Raw genomic sequence first — 17703 nt, 5'->3', positions numbered from 1 at the left:
CATCCGGCAGAGCCAAAGGAGGCCCTGACCTCTGTTACGATACTGATGCTGAAATAGTCCAGGGCTCCTGACAGGGACCTCTGCTTATCGATAAAGCGAGCGTGTCGAAACGACAGCCTCATCCTGTGCAGCCCTTACATTACCAGCCTGGCACAGTATTACAGCAGGAAATGAGTGGCATCAGTCCTCGGCCGCTTTTTGTGATGCCAGCATAAAAATGCCGTCTCCGCTACAGCTCTGACTGCGCGCGGACAGCCTCGCGCCAAGGGGCACGACGCCCGGACTACAGTGACACCATCGATCAATGCCTCCAAAACACAGAAGCAGAAAACACGCAGTGAGCACTGGCTGATTTCATTCCCTGTCGCTTGATTTGCAGCTGCCTTGTATTTTTTCCGTTTTTTCTTTATTATGTAAACTGAGATAAAAGAAAAACTTTATTCATCATGAGGGAAATTATTTGATCAAGGCATAGCTCTCCTCGTGCGAGATTAAAACAACAAACAGAACCTGAATACCAAAAATAAGGAAAACAATGTAATACAGGAAAACAATGCAGTGCAATGTGAAATAAAGAATACAAATACAGGTGGAGCAGTGCGGGGGTGCAGTGGTTAACATTGTCAGCTCACACCTTCAGGCCCTGGGTTTGAGTCTCCGCCTGGGTTCCATGTGTGTGGAGTTTGCATGTCCTCATCGTGGGTTTTTCCCCCCCACAGTCTAAAAACATGTGGCTGATTGGAGTTACCAAATTGCCCATAGGTGTGAATGTGCCCTGTGATGGGTTGGTGCCCCATCCTGGGTTGTTCCCTGCCTTGTGCCCTGTGATGGGTTGGTGGCCCATCCTAGGTTGTTCCCTGCCTTGTGCCCTGCGATGGGTTGGTGCCCCATCCTGGGTTGTTCCCTGCCTTGTGCCCATAGTCTCCAGGATAGGCTCCAGACCTCCTGCAACCCTGATAAGACAAGCTGTGTCAGAAAATGGATGGATGAATGGAAGTACGGGCACAAAAAGGCATAAAGAGATGCAGAATGTGAGAACCAAAGTGAGAAAGGACATGTGCAAAAAGGTGCACACAGAACACACTGTGAAGGCTTGGGGGAGGGTGAGTGGAGTCATTCAAGATCAGGGCTGCCAGCTGTCATACATCTGGCATGAAACTCACGCTCACGCAAGAAATCTTATGAAAAATCTGTATTAATCCATTAAATAACTCAAATTATCTACATCAAAAGTGTTGGGGTAGTTTGCAAACCCTACAGATTATTTGCAAGGTAATAGAAACGTGCGTGCAGACTTGTCTCAAAATGAATCTCATGCCAGCCAGCTGACCAAAGTTGGCAACGCTGAAATGCTAACAAGCTAAAGTAGCTACTGTAGCAGCGGAGGGGTTTTACCGCACGACGTCAACCAGTGCAGAGGACACAAACCCTCATTCCCCTCATTTAATGCAGCTAAAAATGTTTTCTGTGTCCTGAACTGCTGATACGATCACATCAGATGTGCTACATATTGACAAAACAACCGCAGATAAAGAGTCTTAAAACCCATGTGGCCTCTGAACCGATCGAGGACCAGTCAAAGACCACGTGGCTCCCTAGGGAAGCTTCACCGTCGTTCCGAGACAAAGCAAAAACGTCTAGCTACGGGGTTAACCCCCCCGGGGGCTGCTTATGTCTCCCGGTGGCTCCACTGTAAATGGGGCTAATTCGGTTGATTGCCGTATGTTGGCTGAGCCTAATCAGACCTAAAATGACCAGAGAGGGGAATCTGCCCCTTTCCCGCGAGATACCTGAGGCAAAGCGCGCTTTCTGCGGTATATTTGCCGATAGCATTCTAATGTCCTGTATCTCATCTCATCACTCATGAAGCGAAGAGCACAACGGAGCCTGCCAGTCACGCGTCGCTCATTAAACTGGTCGATTATGGTGATTTACGGGCTCTGGTGGACTTTAAACAACGTTTTAAACTGACAACATGGTGGGTTAGACCGGAAAAACAATTAAAGGGCAGATTGGATGCTACATTTCAGTATGTGTTTGTAATTTACTTGGAAACGTAATTTAGCCTCTGAGAAACATGTTGAAGAACAGCCAAGGTTTTACTGCTGTGTTTTTGCTATGAAGGTATCTAGTCAGTGTGAGCTCCTGGGTTTGGGTTTCGTTATAGAGATTAGTGTGGTGGGGGACCTTCCAACATGCTGTTGCGGAGCCACACCCCCCCAGCCGCAAGGCAGCCTCGATGGTCAACGTGCTCATCAAACGGGTCTGGACTCTAGATCCCGGCGGAGTGACTCACACATTGTCACCGATGGTGAGGAGCTAGATCCCGCCTGATTCTTCACCGAAAGCTCATGCTGTCATTTCCTTACAGGGCGTTTCTCCCTAATGCAGCCCCCCAAAGGTCCTGGCCTGTCCAGCCCGCTGTTTTAGTCACCAGCTATTCCAGTACCCCAAAGGTCCTGGCCTGTCCAGCCCGCCGTTTTAGTCACCGGCTATTCCAGTCCCCCAAAGGTCCTGGCCTGTCCAGCCCGCCGTTTTAGTCACCGGCTATTCCAGTCCCCCAAAGGTCCTGGCCTGTCCAGCCCGCTGTTTTAGTCACCGGCTATTCCAGTCCCCCTAAGGTCCTGGCCTGTCCAACTTGTCGTTTTAGTCACCGGCTATTCCAGCCCCCCAAAGGTCCTGGCCTGTCCAGCCCGCTGTTTTAGTCACCAGCTATTCCAGTCCCCCTAAGGTCCTGGTCTGTCCAGCCCACTGTTTTAGTCACCGGCTATTCCAGTCCCCCAAAGGTCCTGGTCTGTCCAGCCCGCTGTTTTAGTCACTGGCTATTCCAGTCCCCCTAAGGTCCTGGCCTGTCCAACTTGCCGTTTTAGTCACCGGCTATTCCAGTCCCCCAAAGGTCCTGGCTTGTCCAGTCCGCCGTTTTAGTCACCGGCTATTCCAGCCCCCCAAAGGTCCTGGCCTGTCCAACTTGCCGTTTTAGTCACCGGCTATTCCAGTCCCCCTAAGATCCTGGCCTGTCCAACTTGCCGTTTTAGTCACCGGCTATTCCAGCCCCCCAAAGGTCCTGGCCTGTCCAGCCCGCTGTTTTAGTCACCGGCTATTCCAGTCCCCCTAAGGTCCTGGTCTGTCCAGTCCGCCGTTTTAGTCACCGGCTATTCCAGCCCCCCAAAGGTCCTGGCCTGTCCAACTTGCCGTTTTAGTCACCGGCTATTCCAGTCCCCCTAAGGTCCTGGCCTGTCCAACTTGCCGTTTTAGTCACTGGCTATTCCAGCCCCCCAAAGGTCCTGACCTGTCCAGCCCGCTGTTTTAGTCACCGGCTATTCCAGTCCCCCTAAGGTCCTGGTCTGTCCAGCCCGCTGTTTTAGTCACCGGCTATTCCAGTCCCCCAAAGGTCCTGGCCTGTCCAGCCCGCTGTTTTAGTCACCGGCTATTCCAGTCCCCCAAAGGTCCTGGCCTGTCCAGCCCGCTGTTTTAGTCACCGGCTATTCCAGTCCCCCTAAGGTCCTGGCCTGTCCAACTTGCCGTTTTAGTCACCGGCTATTCCAGTCCCCCAAAGGTCCTGGCCTGTCCAGCCCGCTGTTTTAGTCACTGGTAACTCCAGTTAATCTCAGCATGTTTTTGGACTATGTGGTAAACTGGCACCTGGAGGAAACCCCACGACGACATGGGGAGAATCTGCAAACTCCACACACATGGAGACATGGTGGAGACTCGAACCTTCATGCCAGTAGTGTGAAGCAACACTGCAAACCACTGCTTCATCACCCCTCAAATATATCAATATAACACAAAATATAAATCTAATGAGTTTATGCTAGGAAACTACCGGACGCTGCTTCCTGTGTTCCGAAGCGCAGCCTATGAGCGGAATTAGCTAGCAGAGGGGAGGGGCAGCCTGTGCGGTCAGACCTGCTCCAAAGCCATCGCTCCATCTGGATCAGGACCGGGCCCATGGCGACACCCCCCGCCCCTCCGCCCTGCGAGAGCAGACGGCACGTGTTTCGTCCATTAGCGGCGGCGGCTAGCTTGGCTGCCAGGAATGAGAGCGACTGAATGTACTGTATAAACTATCTGGTTAAATAGCCACGGACGATGGATTTGGGGCGGCGTTGCGTGTGGAGCTCGCATAAATGGACGTGATAGATGGACAGGGAGGAACAATGAAGCGGAAAGTCGAATGATTCCAGAATGGAAAGAGATTAGAAGAGGAAAAGAAAGAAAAAATAGGGAGATTAAGGGCACTAAGTCCGCCCTCCACCCCCTTTGCCACACTCTGTGTCACTCTCGGCCTTTATGGGGCTCTGTCTATGTTTCTAAAGGTCACACACCAGAGCCTGGAACCGTAAAAACCTTGACAGCAACAGAGAGACAAACACACAGCCATTCTACATTAAAGGAGGCGATCGAGGTTTATCGTGTCGAGCAGATGGGGGTTCAGCTCCTTAGAAAGGTCCGGCAGGATAGCTTCTTCCACAAGGCTGCAGGGGTACCTCAGACACAGGGCCAGCACTTTACAGATTGGCGGGCAAAAAGAATAATAATAATTAAAACCCTCTCAGGAGGGCTGACACTTGTTAGTGCGTGCTCTTGTTCAGACGCCAAAAGATTCAACAGCGGGGGAATCCACAAGGTCCCTTGTACCCTTGTGTTGAATTGAACGATGGAATAAATGAAGAAGAAAGAAAAAATACAGTTATGAGCGCCCTCTGCTGGAATATATACGTATTTCATTAGCCCACATTAAATTTCGGCAGTTTACCATGAAAGATAAGATTGTGATTTTAGGGCAACCTTGCACGGCTAAAAAGGAGATTAGGGTCACAGGTTACATTCAGTCTTCCCCATTTACCATTTATTTCACCATGTTTGCTGGTTTATGATGTGTGATAGCATTCAGATATCCACTTTTAAAAATAAATCACAGAGGCTGCACATGCCCAGACCAGGAGTGAGATGGGAACATGGTTTCCCTATAAATGTCAGGCACAGTGGTCCACAGTTTGATAAGCAGCCCTGAACCTTTGTAAAATGGACACCTGTTGGGGTGAATCGTGTCAGGTGGAAGTCCATGTCGGAAGGAGAGACACTGGACTCTTGGTGAACTCCATGCCGTACCAAAAAAAAATATATAGCAGGACATGGGCCGGGATGACGAGATGGAAAGCTGAGCAGCACAGTTACTCATAAGCTGGAAGATCAAGGCTTGGGTCAAGGTCACCCCATTAACCAATCCAGGAGAATCCAACTCTTACAAACCAAAGTTTATGAACACGAAGTTTGGTTGGGATACTACTTTTTCACGCATATTATAGAGCTTGTAATTTAGGGTCAGTGTCCCATAGCATTATTATAAATCTCTCCCGCTCTCATGAGACAGCTGAGAGGTGATGTCTATGCCCCCCATCGGAAGGTTGCTGGCTCAAATCCTGCAGCTGATGGAGTGATACCACTTTTGGGCCCTAGATCAAGGCCCTTAACCCCAAATGGCCCCAGGGCTTAGTCTTTTAAATATATGTTGCTTTGGATAATGTGTGATTGTACCATCAAGCGCATGACCCACATCTGAATCTACGCGCGCATGCAGCTATGATGTATTTAAGGCTCTAGGGGGCATGCTAATTACGCAAGACAAGAGGCTCTTTAATATGAAAGGTAGCATAAAAGGTGTAAGTTTGCCAAGTGGCTGGAGCTGTGAGTATAAATAAATATGGGAGAGGATTTGGTAAAACACTCTAGAGAAGAGAATGCCGATTGGGTCAGTCTAGACAAAGTAGCCAGCTGTTTCGAATTCACATTTGATATGAAAGTTGAAGCATTTACACAGTAACACAATTAAACCACTTTATATATTTGTACTTTCGGAAAATGACATAAATACAGCCCCTTGAACCATGAATCCTACTCGGATTGGTGTAAATAAACTCAAATAAGTTTACTCTTTATCTCTGGCTGAAAGCACCAAACAATTTGTATGGCTTCAAATGTATTAAAAACAATATCACAGGCCTATCCTTTCAAGGAAACGTGAATTGGGTTCAAAAAAACAAAAACCGAAACAAAAGATCTCTGGGATTCATATTATTTATCTAATCAAAAGAACAATAATAATATAACAATAAACAAAGACAGTAAACAATACGTACTAATAATTTACCATTGGCAGGTTTTGAAGAAAATTACAGTGGATCATAATCCTACTGGGGATTAATAAAGGGAAAAAAAAATCAACTCAATTTCAAGACTTTGTGAAGGAAATTTGGGCTTGGGAGTCTCCATTTCAAAACAAAACGCTTCAGTAAATACAGCTCAGGAAAGCTGATATTCGGCAGAGCTGGAAAGTCACCTTTGGTCTTAATTTGAGCTCTGTTTGCTGCATTGTCTGTTCCATTCGACTGATTTTAAATATTTGCGTTTACATGAAGTTAAGCACCATGCTCGGCATCCCTGAACCCGGTTTCCGGAATTTTCTGAGCAAGGTCACTGGGTAGCAATAGCCTGTTTACGTGGGCCGTGTGCTTTGGATAGGGATGGGATATATTATCTCTTTAAGAGAAAAATGTTGTTTTCTTAAAAAAAAAATAAAAAAAATAATACAAATCTGTCTTTTTCAATAACCCCAGGAAACCCTGCCAGAGTGGAAACTTCTGATGCGCTGCGTGGTCTGCTGGAGTCCAGACACGTTCCAGCGGCCATAATTCCTGGTGGCGCAGAGTGTTTTAATTTAGACTGCGACAAAAATGGCCGCAACTGGAAGTCGATAAAGCGAATGCGCCGGTGGTCAGCCCCCCCCCCCCAGCCTCGTCGATTTCCAGGTACTGACTAGGCCCCCCATCATCACAGAAAAATACTTGGGCCGGGAGATATTTAATACCTCCATTCCTACCATGTCTCTCCAAGCTACACTATTAGGGCAGGCCTAGGGAGACTGGAAAAAGCCACTTAAATCGTTTTTAGAGTAATCAAATGCAAGGCTGCCGCTTTTTTGTTCTCAGAAATATGCTCGAACTTATTACTGATAACTTGCTTAAGCTAAGTATGTCCTGGTATGGAAGTTATTCTAGAGAGTTAAAAACCTTAAACCCGCATGCACAGGGGAGTAATGAGGAGTAGATCAGAGTTTATATGGCTTGTTACAGACTTTTAATTCATTATTAAAGATCAACCTGCGGGCCAGATTTTGTTTTCCACTTTCATTTAAGTGATCTGCACTGATTAGTGGAATATAGACATTACATCATTTTTTTACTCTCTGTCATTTCTCTTCCGACTCGTAAAAAATATCTTAAGTGGCCTGTGTGGGAGAAGACCCCCAAGCTGGCAGCCCATAGGTTCTTTGAGTTTGAGACCCCTGGCATTGATTCTGCGAGATGTACATCCAGGGCTATGAATGCAGCAGCAAGCAGACGTCCTGCACTAAACAGTGCCAAGACCGGGCAGACATCCAATGAGAGGGAGAGATGAGGTCATGTGACAGACGAAGGACCAAAAATACATACAGCATACAGCGAATTAGGTGCACCTTGTGGAACGTGGAGGGTGGTCTAGGCGGATGTCCTTGCCATCATGCATCAAGCACCCCGTGCCTGCACCGGTCGGCCGCTGCATTGAGACTGATATTTCAACCCCTGTATTAGCTTAGTCATATCATCTTGTTTTGTTTGACTCATCTGCCGGCCCCTGGAGGATGGGCTCCCCCTTTGGGTCTGGTTCCTCCCAAGGTTTCTTCCTCTTAGGGAGTTTTTCCTTGCCACCGTTGCCTTTGGCTTACTCACTGGGGGGTCCTTACGTGGCAGAAATGTAAAGCGCATTGAGACAATGTAATGTTGTGATAATGCGCTATATAAATAAAATTGCATTGCATTGCATTGCATGTCTTGCGTGAGAAGGGCAGAACCGCAAGGGCCAGAGAGATATGGAGATGGGAGCCTGGCCAGTGATCCAGCTGGGGCTGGAGTGCGACAGTGACCCAATGCCGCAGTGCGACGGGGAGTCACGTGACGCATGGGAGGTGGATGCAGACCCTACGCCGTCACTCCCCCCGGCCTCATGTCCCGGGTGGGACGTAAACCTGCTGGCAGAGGCCCACGGCAGCTGTGAGAGCACCGAGCCCAGGGGGTACCTCAAATGAGGGAGGGCAGGTTCAGTGCAGTGTGTGGCTGCAGGCTGTGGAATCACTGCACCACTGCACTATTCAGAACTACTGTCTACTACAGTGTTTCCCAATCCGGTCACCAGTGACCCACAGCCAGTCCAGGTTTTTGCTCTCTCCCAGCTCCCGGAAAAACCAGGACCGTCCCGAGACTGGTCTACTACATTCTCCTGAAAGCAGATGAAAATATTCCCTCCTCAAATGAATATCACAAACAGCAGCTTAGCGCAAGCCCACAAGGTTATGAGTTCAAATCCCGTGCTGGCAGAGTAATTTTATCAGAGTTGGGCCCTTGAGAAACGCCCCCCAGCCCCACTTTCTCCAGATGCTGGCTGACCAGCAGCTGCACTTTGCTTTGGACAAAAGAATCTGCTAAATGCATAAATGCAATAATGGAGGATCTCTTTAGCTCTGTCGACTTTCAGTCCACTTTACAGTAATCATCCAGTAGGAGTGCGGCTTATATTCATGTAGATTTATTCATTAAAGGCAATGGTCTTTTTAATACTTGATTTGCTTTCTTTACAGTGCTACCCAAATTTCACAACTACAAGTCCATAAAACATCTTTAGTTTTCAAATATCCCATCTGGTTCTCCTTAGAAACATATACATGCACAGGTGAGAGACAGAAGGCAGAGTTACCCATTTATCCAGCACCTCGGAATATTTCTCAAGTGGGTTAAGGGCCTTACTCAAGGCCCCAATGGCAAAGAAACTATTCTGCCGAACACAGGATTCAAACCAGCAACCTTCCGGTGCCAAGCCCAAAGACCTATCCCGCTGAGTCACTGGCATGATTAAAAAAAGTCTCCAAAACACAGCTGTAAGGTACGTTTACAGCTCCAGGGTATCAAACCTGTTACTCTCTTATTATCACACAAATCATGGCTCCAGTGAGAGGCCGGGCCCATTCGGGATCATAAAGAAATCAGCTGTCTCGATCCGTTCCGGGGTCCCAAGCGAGTGGATTTTCCCTCCCCACTCATTTGGTGAATTTAGTGAAAGTTAAACACAGGCTGTGTACAGCCCCATTACCCAAAAGCTTCATGTGAATCTAAAACACACTGCATTAAAACTGCAAAAGATACAAAAAAGCAAAGCCTGACCACAGGAAAATCTTTCCACAGCCTAAGCGGTAAGACCAGTTTTCCAGTTTTTAAAAGTGTTTTTCAGGTTTATTTTTCTACTCTCCGGTTTCATTTATTAGATTTTAATTTGGAAAGATTTTTCTTCTAAAAGGCAGAATAGCACTTTAAATAGCTTTTCTCGCTACAAGTAAATTACGGCAAAACCATTTACACCATTCCCGGGCTGACCTTCAGCTGTTCGAAATGCGAATACTTTAATTGGACAAAGTGTTGCAATCACAAATTACATCTAAGTCTGTGAGGGAAAAATGTGAACGCGTGCAGGGAAATTGGCTTTATTTAATCAGCATATTTGATTATATGCTTGCCTTAGTCTTATGTTTTTCCAGTAACAACATCCAACAGCTTAAAGCAAAAGAACATGCTTCACCTGTTACTTATGAAAGTAAGAGGGAATCACTTAAAGATGACTCAGAGAAAGCTATTCGGATGCCCACCATTTTGCATGGCAGTTGAAGTTTTTATCCATCCAACCATCCATCCATCGCTTATCAAGTACAGGGTTATTAATTCGCACTTTAAAAATGTGTCACGTCCAGCATCATTACATCACCACCATCTTTATTACACAAACGTTGCCTGCATGCAAGTATATATGTCACTGCGGCCAGGAGCTGAGTGTCTAGTGGGAGGGGCAATGTCAAGTAGGAGGAGTTTATCACAATTGGCAGGAGGGGATTATGGTTAAGGTATCAGATGATAGCAGTTATAAACCCCTCCCACATTGCCCCTCCTACTTGACATTGCCCCTCCCATTCGACACTCGGCTGCCCCCCGTCCCGGCTGTAATGGACTATTCCTACTTTGGGACTTAACGCTTCTTCTCGCACTGGAGTCTAGCGGAAGCTACCGGTTGTCCCTCTGTCAAAAGAACCAGTACAAAGTAGCCAAACGGAAGAAGAAAACGGCGCAAAGACACTAGACTAGCATGACATCACCTGTGTCTTTGATACTATCCTGATAGAGTGGTAGACAAATTGCAAGCAGGCAGGAAGTTAATCAAACTAAAATTCGAGACTAACCTCACTAAAAGACGGACCAGTTAAACTTCTTCAATCTGACCAATCAATCCGCTGATGTAATCCCCCTCTCCACCAATCGACTAATTTTACTGACAGCACTCGCATCCCCACCCTAATCAGCACTTTTTGTGCTTTGACAAGCATATTATTGCTGCTCTATCATTTTTAACTCCCTCTCGTTTCTCTTTTCACCCCAATAAAATAGCTGAAATGGCCCACTCAGCACCGCCCCCCCCCCCCCCCCTCCCATGTCAGCCTAGGGCCCCCAGAGAAGTTAGTCTGCCTCTGGTAGAGATACATACTGGCCAAAAAAAGACTCAATCTAACATAGTAACTGGAAATAAGGAACTGGTAAAGTGAACCAGTACACCTATCACATGACTTCAACCTGCTCTAGGCTGAATCAGTTTCTATGCTTAATAAAACATGTATCGTCAATGCATCCTGGCGTATGATGTTGGCATCATTATCAGGTCGGTGTGCAGGTATACGGATTTGCTTGTCTGCTTAATAATACAGTATCTGGAAATGCCAGCGCATGTGACTGCAAAAACACAATAGGCACGCCGTTATTCTGCATGGGGCTGCAGGCAGCAAATGACCCACCCATGATCCGTGTTGAGCCTCGAGGTCCATCAGGATAGCGGGGCGACGGCGGGACGTGAGGGACCTCGCCTTACCCACGCTGTGTGCGGGTCTGCCGGCCTCAGAGGTCAAACTGGAGGCTGCATCACCACTTATATCAGCCGAACATCCGCAGCAGGAACCATAACCCACCGCGAGCTTTGCGCCGTTGGATTTACAGCGTACAGTTGGCAACCGGGAGAATGAAAGAGTGTAACTCTCAACATGGGCCCAGACCTCCTACTCTGATCGTTTCTGTGTTGTGAATGAAGTGCTGGGGAGGATCGCCACACTTCCTGTCTGCCAACTTCCTGTTTCCTTGCATCGTGTGCCATTGACTAACAGATGGCATTGTTATTAATAAGAAAGCATGAATGCAGATGCCCTTAAGTGAAGTAAAACCACATGAATTGCTTTAGCAAAACTGCGTAGAGCCCAGGGATGGGAGCTGCGCCAGTCGCTTTGCATAAATGCATCAGCTATGTGCAGAATAAAGCAGAAAATAAGATCAAGCTGGCGTGGAAACAGGAATCACGAGAGCAATTTTTGTTATGGCTACAGAACCGGCAGAAAGAACTCAAATGAAATGAATATGCTATCCCTGTACCTGATAACGGCACACAGCACCGGGACCACAAACCACAGGAATGGGAAGACAAACTCGTTTATCCTGACACAATGCTGCCCTCCTACAGTATATGTAAGCAAACAAATTTCACCATGATTTTCCAGAAGTGTAGAGAAAAGAGAAATAACGAAAGGGACAAGTGTTAAGTCTTTCGACGCTGAAAGAGGTGGTGTTGTTCTAAAAATGGCTGGTTTATGGTTTTTACAACCTCAGCATATGACCTTTGACCGCGGTGCTTTAGCCATCCCCTGTGCATGTCGCTACTGTGCTACGCAAGCTGGCCAAGGGCCACCGCAGAACTTGGATGGCCCTGTGATTACCTGCTCCCCCCAAGTGTGGGCCTCACATATAAATCCATTAGTGCCTTTCAGGTACAGCCACCTGCGGCCTAGAAGTTTATATCATCCCTCCAGTTAAACTTGCTGCTTTTTGTCCACCCTCTGCTCTTTTAAAAAGAACCCTAAATACGATATGAAACTGACACCTCCTCTCCGCTGAGTTCTTCATATCTGCCACAAGGGACACTCTGCTGTCACTGGTTAAAGACTGCAATACCATTTATCAGTAAGATGTGGGTACAAACTGCTCTCATGTTGCTCCTTCCATCTAGTGGCCGCACGGGGTATTACAGTCAACTTGATTTCCTCTATGGTGTTTATTGAGCAGAAATCACTAAACCTGGGTGGAGTAGAACTACCCATAATGCACTTACAATACATTCGTAGAACATTTATTGCACCTTTATAATGCATTCATCGAACATTCATAAGCAGCATTTATTAATAAATTAAAATTCTAACCCCAGAGGTTTAATGATATAAAGATTAAAATCAAAATTGCGATTAAAGTAAAAACAACATTTAATAACACTAACATAATATTAAAGAATGATTAGGCACTGCATATAAAATGGGCTATTTCTACAAACTTTCCATTAACATCTATGTCCTCAGAATGGAGCACAGAAAAATTATCACGGACAAAGGCCTCATCTGAGGGTCGGCTGGAACAGGCCAAAGGTAGTATCCTACATCAAAAGAGTCACTGAAATTCTTGCGTCTCTGTATAAAATCAGCTATTCCAATAAACTTGCTTTGCCTTGAAACTGGGTAACTGGACTGAAAATGACAGCTAAAGGTTGGGAGAGGAGGAGGAAGGCCTGAGGAAGAGGCCCCAGCTAGTCTTATTCGGGAGGATGCGCAGGGAAGCAGCTGAGCTCAATGGCTGCCACCCTCGACAATCGGAGAGAGGCCAAAGGCGCCCTGTATCGGAGCAGGAGCTCCTATCAAGGATGCATGGACTGATGGGCTGGAGCTGGGGAAGGAGGATTAAAAAGGGAACGGTTTAAATCTATGTATTACAATAATGAAGTATTTCATATTTAAACATCAGTGTCTGTGTAATCTTTCAGTTTTGTGTCTGTCTTGGATAGCTACAGCTGTCATGTCCTTCCCACCATGTTCAACTGACCCTTCTGTCTCCTTGTTGTGGCCCTAAAAAGCCACGTCTGGCACTCATTTGTCTTACTTCTCGTTCCTGCCCTTGTATTAATTACTCCAGCTGCCTCTCGTTTGCTCCCTCATCAGTCCTGTATAAAAGTGCTTCCCAGTCCTGTCTGGTGCCTGTGTTGGAATTATTTAACTCTTCCCACTTGCCGTCAATTTAACGCTGATCGTGATTTCACTACATTACAGTAATTTTGGGGGTTGCATTATATTGTTTCGGAGACAATAGTAATTGTTATTTTTTTTAGGTCCAGGACCAGTTTGGGGTCAAGCTGTAGTGTATGATGGGTTGCTAGTCATGTCAATGACTTATTTACGTATCCAACTGATTAATTTAGTCTAAGGCTCCAGGTCCTCTGTGATCGTGTGCAAGATAAGCAGTTTGAAAATGGATGGATGGATCGATGATTTTGTGAATATGCACAAGAGCTGCTTGGAAAGAGAAATACAAGATGAGCTGTGTTTGTAACGTAATGAGGATTGACAGATAGGAATGACGTTGCTGTCATGGCTGAGCGTAGTGAGCTGCATCACCCAGTCCAACCTCTGCACCAAACATCAAACCAGAGCGGAGAATTGGCCTATAAACTGACCTCGATTTACAACGTGACCCATAACACATCAATGGCTTTGCAGTGATGGTTAGCATGACAAGCCAAATATTTGTTACAAATAGTTGCGGCAAAGCAGACTGGTGCATGAATGGACCGTTGCAGAGACAGTGCTGCAATACAGAGCAAGAATATTTGGGAGTGTATTCAGTAGAACAGTCCACAGAGTAGGTACATCAAAATAAAGTGGACCAGCCCTGTATTTTCCTGTAATTTGACCTGAAAAATGTCAAAAAATCGGGGCAGAACCAGTGCCGCAGTTACACATATGGGCAAATCGCCATGCACCATTCATATGCTTCATCACCAGCCCCTGTGGTCTGCTTGGAAGAGGGACTGCCCATCACAAGTCTGTGACAGATCCAGGCACTGAGGTATGGGTCCTACAGTTCTAAATTTATGCTTTCTGTGCCGATTCCTCTGTCTACTTTCTCTAAAGCACCACCTCTGTGCTGAGCAGCCTTCCCTGACCTGCACACTGGATTCAGCGGCGATCCTGACGCCGAATCAGTTACGGAGAGACGCGTCAAGCATATGAGTAACGGCGCAGGCATTCGGCATCCATCCTTCCCAAGGTCGCCACAGATGTTCTTTCAGTTAAGACTGATTATTACTGTAAGTCTGCAAAAGCACAAGAGGAGCAAAATGTTCCAACTGACGTTCAGCTCTGTGGCAAACCGACACACCGAACTTAGGGTCGGCCAGACGGAAAACCCATCCAAGAGCCGCAAATCCAGAAAGGACAGATCCGAGGGAAGGATGTCAATCCTGAAATCTGCTGTTACACAAATCAGGGGAAACTATAATATCTCACAGATGATGCATTTTATCCAACATATCTCACATTTTTACCCATGTTGGACACTTTACTGGAGAAATTTAGGTAAACGTAAGGTCTCGAACTTTCAGTGAAGCGTGTCGACAATTCCAGGCATGCCTTGAGCCAGTCACTTCCAATACGGGCCTGGGGTAAGAAGGGGACACAGAGAGACACTGCGCACACAGTCAGAAAGCACACAGGAAAAGATAACTTAAAGACATCAGCAAAAGAAGCCCAAACAAAAAGAGGGACAACATGCATTAGGAGACTAAGGGGGGACATGATCCAGGTCTATAAGATTCTAACAGGTCTGGATGCTGTTCAGCCAAATGGCTATTTCAATATTAGTTTAAATACTAGAACTAGTGGAAATTAGCGGGAGAACATTTTAAAATAAATTTGAGAAAACACTTCTTTACACAGAGTGTAGTTAGAATGTGGAATAGTCTTCCTGCTAGTGTAACACAAGCTAAAACCCTGGTTCCTTTAAATCAGAGCTAGATAAGATTTTAACAACTAGTTAAAAGCTATTAGTTAAGTTCTCCCCAAGCGAGCTCGATGGGCCGAATGGCCTCCTCTCGTTTGTAAATTAATTTACAAGGTCAGCTATCAAATCCCCAACTCTGAAGGTGTGAGGTCACCTGACACATGACAGTTAAAGCAAAAAAAAAAAAGTGATTAAGTTAGATGGTTATAGGGGGGCAGTCTGAGGTAAGGAATGCCGGAAAAGTCAGACAAAACGAAGCTGCTTTGATTCCCTAATGACGCCAAGAGGCAACTGCATCCTTCTCTGTCCATCAGACTGAGGCTTCATCTCCCAGACTCCTTCTCCAAATGTTCTCCAAATGTTCTCCAAATGTCCAGAACACCAAAGTTACCCTTTCGATTCTGGTTCCACTGAGTTCCGTGCTTTAATTAGCCTCGGGTAACTATTGAACTTACCCAAATTGAGTCAAAGCAAATTGAATCGTGCACTGAAATTAATTTACCTTAACTGTATAAGAACCAAGAGCATTTAATTGATAATTAACAGCTACTTAAAACCATTTTCGTCAAAAGAGGAGAACTGGAAATTAGCCTTCAGCAGTGCCTGATTTCAGTCTGACATCAGTATGAATAAGACTAGCATGCTTTTCATCTTGCCCTGTGAGAGTAACATGCTATATTTATTTATGTAGCACAAGCTTTTATCCAAAGTAACATACAATTGAGACAGTAGGGTCAGCCAGTCCCAGGAGCAATTGGGGTTAAGGGCCTTGGTCAGGGGCCTGACAATGAAATAATTTTGCAACCTTAGGATATGAACCAACAACCTTCTGATCACTAGCACAACAGCTTTACTTGCCGAGCCGCACACCACTTCCTGCTGTTACTGATCTGTGACTTCACTGGTAGGCAGTGAGCTTGAACAGCCAGACAGCCTGTATGTCCTGGCGAGTATAGTGCCGGGAATCACTCTCCACACACCGAGAGTGACGACAGGAACAGCACTCTTTGGCACATGCAAAACTGTGACGCCCCTGCACAGTATAAGCTCCTCCCTTCTGACCACGCATGCTCCATCCTGCCTCAGTCTGTGGTGGCAGAACACCAAACCAAACACTGCAAATAATGAGCTCGCCAAGCTCAACACTCTTGTCAGATACCTTTCAGCAAGTGTGCAGCAACAAGTGATGCAGGAATTAAGAAAACAAGCGACAGACCAAAAGGTTGTGGCTTGACAATACAAATGGTTGACCCTTGACCTTGAACGTCATTTATGTAACCTACTTTATAATAAAATATTGTGAGCTCCATGCTTCATTGTGGACTGTACTGTCAGCATAACTGTTATGGTAGCTGCCTACAGTATGTGTGTGTGTGTGTGTGCGTGTGTGTGTGTGCGCGTGTGTGTGTGTTTATGTCTGTGTCCCCTAGGTGGTGCTGGAGGAAGCCTGGGGGGGAGGGGGGGGGGAGATATAAGAGCTTCCTGGGAGCAAAGGAAGAGGAGGGATCTGAACATCTGAGTGGAGAGCTGGAGAGATGGTTTTGGTGAGAGTTGCAGTGAGTTGCAGTGGAGGCCTTTCTTTGCAGTAGTTGCTTGGTTAAATCAGTGAGATTAAACCTAAGATGCCAGAAGGGGGGGGGGGATCAGCACCTTTTCTTTTATGCCTGATTTTTCTCTTGTTTTTGGAATTAGTTAGGAAGAAAGGTTATGTCATTGTATTTTGTTTTCTTTTCTTTTAGATTAGTTTGTAGGTGGATTTAGTGGTGCTCAGTTCTGCTTGTTATTTAGGCCTTGCTTACTCCCTGGAGATATGGCTGTGATGCTCCAAATAAAGAGAGTGAATTAATATCGCTTTGGTGTAGTTTGTTTGGCCCACTCCGCAGATACATACATATATATCAAGGCTGAGCAAAATACTGCAGCTGACCACACACACACACACACACACACATATATATATATATATATAATCTCCCCCTCCCTCTCTCTCCCTCTGGTGTGATGTGGTGTGTGTCAGGGCCTAGACTGTCGTGTAACAATAAAATATTAAAAATGGGATCTATGATGCCTCTTGGCCTCAATCTACAGCCAGCAGTGACCTACAAGGGTAGAGATCTCTAACTCAAGGCTGTGCGAGATACTGCAGCTGACCACAACATCCTCTGGCTAAGCTCCTGAAGCTGTAGGGAGCTGTAGGTATTTGAGTTACAATGGCATTAGAGAATGCATTGTCTGATATGCCGCATTCTTAAAGCTCATTAAACAAAAAAAGTGCATGTGCTTATAAATACTGTATGTCACCATCCATCAATGCAACCCTCTTATCCTTATCAGAGTTTCAGGCTAAGTATATTCCTATTGTCAGTATGTTTTGAATGCATTACCTGGTAGCACAGCGGCTCAACGGATAGCACTGTTGCCTCACATCTCGAGGACTGGGGGTTTGAATGCTGCTTCTGCTCTGGTTGGTGGAAGTTGCATGTCCCCCCTAGGTTACACAAGTCTCCTGAAGTACTCTGACTTCATCCTCAGTTACAGTACATGCGTTTATGCTAACCGGTATCTATAAATTGCCTGTAGCGGCGTGCAATTATACGTCCTGTGATGGACTTGTATTCCCTCAGGGTGTACCCTAGTTTTGAGCCCTATACTGGGCTCCAGAAATCCTGTACCAGAGAGCATACATACACCCTGATCAAAACAAATG

This window comes from Paramormyrops kingsleyae, chromosome 4 (assembly GCF_048594095.1).
Source record: "Paramormyrops kingsleyae isolate MSU_618 chromosome 4, PKINGS_0.4, whole genome shotgun sequence".
NCBI classification, from domain to species: domain Eukaryota; kingdom Metazoa; phylum Chordata; class Actinopteri; order Osteoglossiformes; family Mormyridae; genus Paramormyrops; species Paramormyrops kingsleyae.
This window is presented reverse-complemented; position numbering follows the sequence as displayed.